A 6378-nucleotide genomic window follows, 5' to 3' on the forward strand; every position below is an offset into this window, starting at 1 on the left:
TTTGACATTACTGTCGTGTGACGGTGGTGGTCAGTTGATCCCTTAAGGTCACACCTAAAGGACATTTCCCTTAATGGATAAATTGGTTAATTGTATGACGATACGAGGTAATCAATTCCTTAAAAGTGAACAATTTACTTATGAGAGAGAATATTGATATCTTATTGTAATGTGATTAAATAAGATTTAATTTAGTAATTAAGTGTTAAATTACTAAATTAGTTGAGGTATTATATAAGTTCACTACTACATTTAGATTCTATAGCAACACTTTGCTATTGTTGCATAATGTCATATAAATGTTGCAATAGAGTTTATGCAACACTTAATCAAGTGCTACATCAGGTCTTGTTGCATTAGGTCATTGCAACGCTTAATGCAACACTTTTTAATCTGAAGCAACACTTTTGAAAAGTGTTGCATTGGTCATGTTTATGCAACGCTTTTTCAATTGCAAAGGCAACATTTTTTATCTTCTAATGCAACATTTCTTATGTAAAAAAAAAAGCAACACTTCCTGAACTAATGCAATACTTTTCATGTTGATAAGCAACACTTATATCAAATTAATACAACATTTTTATTTTGGAAACGCAACACTGGTTACGTCCCAAAACAACACTTATAATAAACAAATGCAACACTAATTTATTCAAAAACAACACTTAATAAAGTGCAACGACATAAGGACTTGTAAGGCACACAACAATTGTAATTCTCTCTAATTGTGCATTCAATTGATTCAGTCTCAAAAATATATGTCAATTACATTTCAAAAAAGGATCAAAAGTAGAACTTCGATCGCAAATGTTCAATTATTTAACTAAAACAAATATAACAAATGTTTAAATAGAACAAATAATAATTCTTAACGACTATTTGAAAGCTACTAATTATAAGTCTTCATTCTTGTATTGTGAGCATATATATGTTGCCAACCGGACAAAAAATCAACCCGTCATCATTGTTAATACCTCAAATGCAACCTGTAACATAAAAAATAGAACATTATTAGATTTGAGGATTCAAAGGCTCAATAGGCTTAATTATCACGAAATAATAAATAATGCATTAAAGAACAACTAATTAACTAGGACGTGCAGAAAATAGAGTACGTGATTGTACACAAGGTGTAGCCTATGTGAAACGTTTGAGTTTGATCTGCAAAGGTAGGCCTGTCCAGCCATAATAATAACACCAAAGACTCAGAGACCCTCTGTTCTCGATAGCCGAGCCATTTTTCTACCTTCACAGGATAAGCATACTAACCCCTTTACTCTAATAATTCGCATCATAAGTTCCAATCATAGCAGCCCCTAGACTACTCTATCTACCTACGAAATTTACTCTAACTACCTACTCGCCTCATGCTACTAATAAGGTTTATCAATAGTCCGAATGGTTCGTAGGTACACAAGCATGCACCAAAGATAGGTGACCTGGTACAACAGTGCCTGGAATGGGTGGGTTAGTTGTGCCAAAAATCAGTTTATGGGACGACAATATGCACTAGAAGCTCTGAATACGAATGACAAATGACAAACTGATCAAGTATGACATGGATATTGAGGATAGATGCTACTTTTGTGGGCAAGCTGAGGAATGTATATCTCCATTAGATTTGAGGATCGCGGAATATTTAAATAAGCACAAATCATATACTTAAGCATGGATTAAACAGCAACGTTAGTTATTGGAAATGGAAGTAGAAATAAAAATGTCTCCATTTCATGTTTACTAATCATAGCTCTCTAATGTACAAATTCACAATTGTCCCAAGTAAAAAGTTAAAATAGAAGAACAGTGGCTCAATAGTAAGAATAACAATGAAATTAAAGGGTTATGGTTGATCTATATTTTATAGAGCAAATACCTTACTATAGGCGACACACATGGATTTCATGACCCAATTCCCTTTGAAGCACTGCAAAAAGAAGCACATATATACAGATACTAGTATAAACCAAAAACTCGGATATTCGACTTTTATCAGGGAGAAAAAGTGTACGAGTATTTATTTGCAGACCTTCTTTTGCCAAGGCAATGCAACAAGTTTCTTCTCACTTGTGAAATTACAAGTTTTAGAATGTCCCACCTACATGTTTTACATTATACAACCATTAGTATAAACTGTTATACACACAAAGAATCCGAACTCAAAGGTAACTAGAGAAGCATAAAAGTGAAACCACTCACTGAGCATTAGCATCCAAAAGACCAAAACTGAACTTATGGATGAAAAATTGATGTATAAATTTGAAAAAAAAAAGCTGAGAACCCACCTTAAAAGGACCACTAAGATGAATGTGAAAATTGGAATAAATCAGACTATAACTGTTTGAAAGAGAAACCAATTTGAATTATTAGGAATGATAGAAACATACTTCAATTGTAACACTTATATCCCATCCATCTTTGTATTGGTTGTACTGTGGAGCAATTGTCATAACTTGATGTCCATTTGCCTAACAATAAACAACAACGCCTCAGTCTTACAGAATTCAGGGTCTGCTAACACGAAAAATTTAGAGTAACTGTCATGGTGGGAAAAGTTTACGGAGCTAATGATAGGCGTGTTTGATAATGCTATGAATGTTATGTGTACTTCATGACCTCAGACAGTCAGACCAAATAAGCCCTCAACAATTACGACATGATAAAGAGGTCATTCGGATTGAGCATGGTTATGGTCATTTCAGATGTCGTATCCACTTCAAGTTTGTTAATTTTGGGTTTTGTGCTTCTTTCATGTGTGCCTTTAATTGGTCATATTGGATACAGGTCACTTTGGGTCAAGTTACTGTCGACTCAGTGGTTATAGATCTGGTCAATCAGATTATTTATGGTCATTCTAGGTTATGTCAACAACGATTTTCGTATACTTTTAACTTAGACAATCCTATGTCTAATTCCAAATTACTCAGTCATTTGAAGTTTAGCTAAGGTCCATTTCAAGACTAGTAAAGTTCAGGACAAGTCATATACGGGTTATCCTATTCAGGTCTACGTCAGGTCTCATACTCCGAAAATATGCTACTCATGAGGGGTCAACTCACTATCACAAATAAAGTGTAATCAACATACAAAAATCATTCAAAAAACGAAAGACATTACCGCCATAGCCGGTGGTAAACTGCCAAAAACATCACCAAGACCACCGGTTTTACTTCAAGGCGCAACTTCAGTACCGACAAAAAAGGCGTTGATCGAGAAGTAGCAATAATTTCAACTACCCATCATCAAAAATCACAAACCCAGAAAAAATTAAAAACAATGATCATCTATCTTATCTAAAGTCCGCCTAACGACACTCAGAACAACGAGCAAGGGGTTAATCTAACGAAACTCAAAACGGGAAACTTTGCCATCCCATTTCGTCCTACACAACTCAAATCCGAACTAAACCAGATGGTACAAAACGGGAAAATGTCATCTCAACTTTCAGCATAATATATGAGAGGACAATATAATAAGCCATCCAACTAGCTTTAATTTGCAATACCAATACAAGCAAATAGATAGATAAACCCTAACCTAACTATCACACCAACAATTCATGAACAAAGTTAAGCCAGGTGAATCCACGACCATATCTTGGTATGGATTTGACCAATTTCTTAACATACTCATTGAATTACTTGATTGGGTTTCAATGTATGTTTCACCATGACAACTCCAACAAGAATAGTTCTCACGAAACCGATCATGTACAAGTGTAACTTAACAGAATCCACCTCCATATACGGTTATTCGAACAATTACAACAAGGGCATTTCAGAAACGGGTACAGTTTAAAATTATCTTGCCCACAAGCGAAATTTATAAAAGTATTCACTCCAGCAAAAAAACTCTTCTTTAAGATAACCATCCTTGTCTAATCTATTGTACATCCAATCTCGATCAATCTTTATGGATACTAGTCATATAAATTTGAGCAAAGAAAATTATAAAACAAAAAAGAGTGTTATGGACAAAGTAACCAAACTAATAAAAAGTCCATAGTCATAATCAGAAGCACTACTAGTTGAATAGAAACATTAGGGAAAAAGTCCAACTTACTGGGAAAGTACTTGAACATACTACTTGAACATAAACAAAGAGGGAAACACGTTATGAGCAACAATAATTTACAACAAGGGTCTCCTAGCTAGACAAGAATTGAACAGGCGGAGATACCATTATATAGCACTATCAACATCATATATACCCAACCTATGGACTCACAACCCCCAAACACTATTAAATTCAATGAATGCAGAATTAGATACTACATGCAAACTTCGAAATTTACCAATTTACCAACTAGATAAAATAAGCATACAAAGATGTCATTCAATACTCACATTTTCAAACTAAATTTATGGATAGAAATATTGATTTATAAATATGAGAAAAGCAGAGAACCCACATTAAAAGGATTGTTAAGATGAATATGAAAATTGGAATAAGGCGGCCTATAACAGATGCTAGTGAAGGCACACAACTGCAACAAACATAGTCGACAATAATCACTATAGCAGTAGAGCATGCGGGATGGGAAAGTCCATAGATTATGTAAAAACAAGCAGTACAGTTAGCTAATTAAATATAGAACCTAATTAAACATGATATACAAAATTAGGGACTGACCTTGTACATATCACAAGAAGTACCGACAATAAGCACTGGCCAGAACTGAGAACCTAGAGGTTGTCAACAATAATAGAATTAAGAAAAGAAACACTAACTAATCAAAACTTCACCACCCATACGTTTTAACAACTGTTACAAGTAAAATTCCGCAAAATATTAATCTAATTAACTGAATCAAGTATATAATTTTGACGAATATAACAAGAATCGTCGTTATTACCCCTAAATTCTATAACCCTAAATTTTGAAGAAGATAACAACAACTGAAAAGAGTAGATAAAATACCAGGAGAATCGATGTAAGAGGTGTGAAACAAGAAAACAATCCCCAATTCTATCCATTTTCATGGACTTTCCTTGTTCATTGTAAAATCCCCAAATTTCTAGGGTTTATCGAAGTAAAAACCTCAAATAGGAAAACCAACCTGAAATTTTTAAAGAAACATGCAAGTTTCTCTATTTATAACCGCAATTCGAATTCGTACAATAATAAATCCCATAAATTTCGAATTAATTGTGTAAACCCTAGAAATTTTGAACCTGATAAGAAGGCAGAAGGTAATGATGCGGGACATGCGGTAAACGACATGTAGTTAGGCGATTGGCGGCGGATGTTCTTAATGAATGGCGGATTTGGGTGAGGGAGATGAGAGTATGGATATGGCCGGGTGAGGGAGATGAGTATGGATAAATCTGGGTAAGCGAGATGAGAGTATAGATGAGAGTATGGTTAGAATAGGGGGTTGGACTTGGGTTTACGGTTTTTTTTTTTTTTTTTTTTTTGTTAAACCTATTATTTTAATATTTTAATGATAAATGTAGATAACGGTTAATATAAGGAGCGTTCTCTATTCTTTTTTTAGATAACGCTTACTTTAGACAAGCGTTCTCTATATTGCAGGAGAACGGTTATTTAACTTAACCGTTCTCTATTAGGTGTTCCTTCTTCTTTTTTTTGTAGTAGTGATCGGATATTGTATACGTCCGATGTTATTTAAAATGGACATCAGTTTTTAAGTTGAACCGATGTATATTAAATTATATAGACATCGGTTTTTTAGATCTCTGATGTCTATTATTTTGTACATCAGGTTTCTAAAACTCTGATGTTTATAAAGTGATGTCCATAAAGCTTTTTGTAGTAGTGAATGTTGCTATTGTTGCTTCAAGTGTTGCGACAAAATGCAACATTTGTGTCAAAACGTTGCATTTATAACAATACAATGCAACACTTCTCTTAAAGTGATGCCCTATATCAATAAAAGCAACATTTTTGAATAAAGTGTTGCATGATTAACTAAAATGCAACATAAAAAACAAAGTGTTGCAGATGAAATGTTGCATTACATCAATTTTTGTAGTAGTGGTTTTAAGGTAGAGGTAATTAGTTATTTAAAGTTATAAGAAGTTGTAATTTTAACTAACTAGTTATTTTGGGACCCATTATATGTTGATATAATGGTAGTATACTACTCAAAAAGTGGAGTGTATATTATATTATTAATTGTAATATTTAAGTGTTAAATGATTACATTAATTATTAATTATGTAAGATAGTTAAACATATGACTTATAAGCATTTGTGGGACAAATTAAAAAAGGCAAAAATGGACCAAAATGGCTCCATTATTTCGGTCATATGGAAGAGCAAAAGATGCTCTTTTGTTTTTTGTTGGTTTTGATTAAAGGGTGATTGTGACACTACATACAAGCTTTAATCATACCTATTCTTACACTACTCTACCTA

General features: G+C 33.4%; 1 long non-coding RNA gene across 1 annotated transcript; it reads right to left on the reverse strand.

Moving 5' to 3' along the window:
* Positions 1 to 707: 707 nt before the first annotated feature.
* On the reverse strand, positions 708 to 2061 carry LOC141627471 (uncharacterized). The gene is made up of 2 exons (XR_012537028.1): positions 1874 to 2061; positions 708 to 986 (listed from the first exon to the last, which is right to left on the reverse strand). It is a non-coding gene; the product is annotated as an uncharacterized LOC141627471 (long non-coding RNA).
* Positions 2062 to 6378: the final 4317 nt, after the last annotated feature.

This window comes from Silene latifolia, chromosome Y, assembly GCF_048544455.1.
Source record: "Silene latifolia isolate original U9 population chromosome Y, ASM4854445v1, whole genome shotgun sequence".
NCBI lineage: Eukaryota > Viridiplantae > Streptophyta > Magnoliopsida > Caryophyllales > Caryophyllaceae > Silene > Silene latifolia.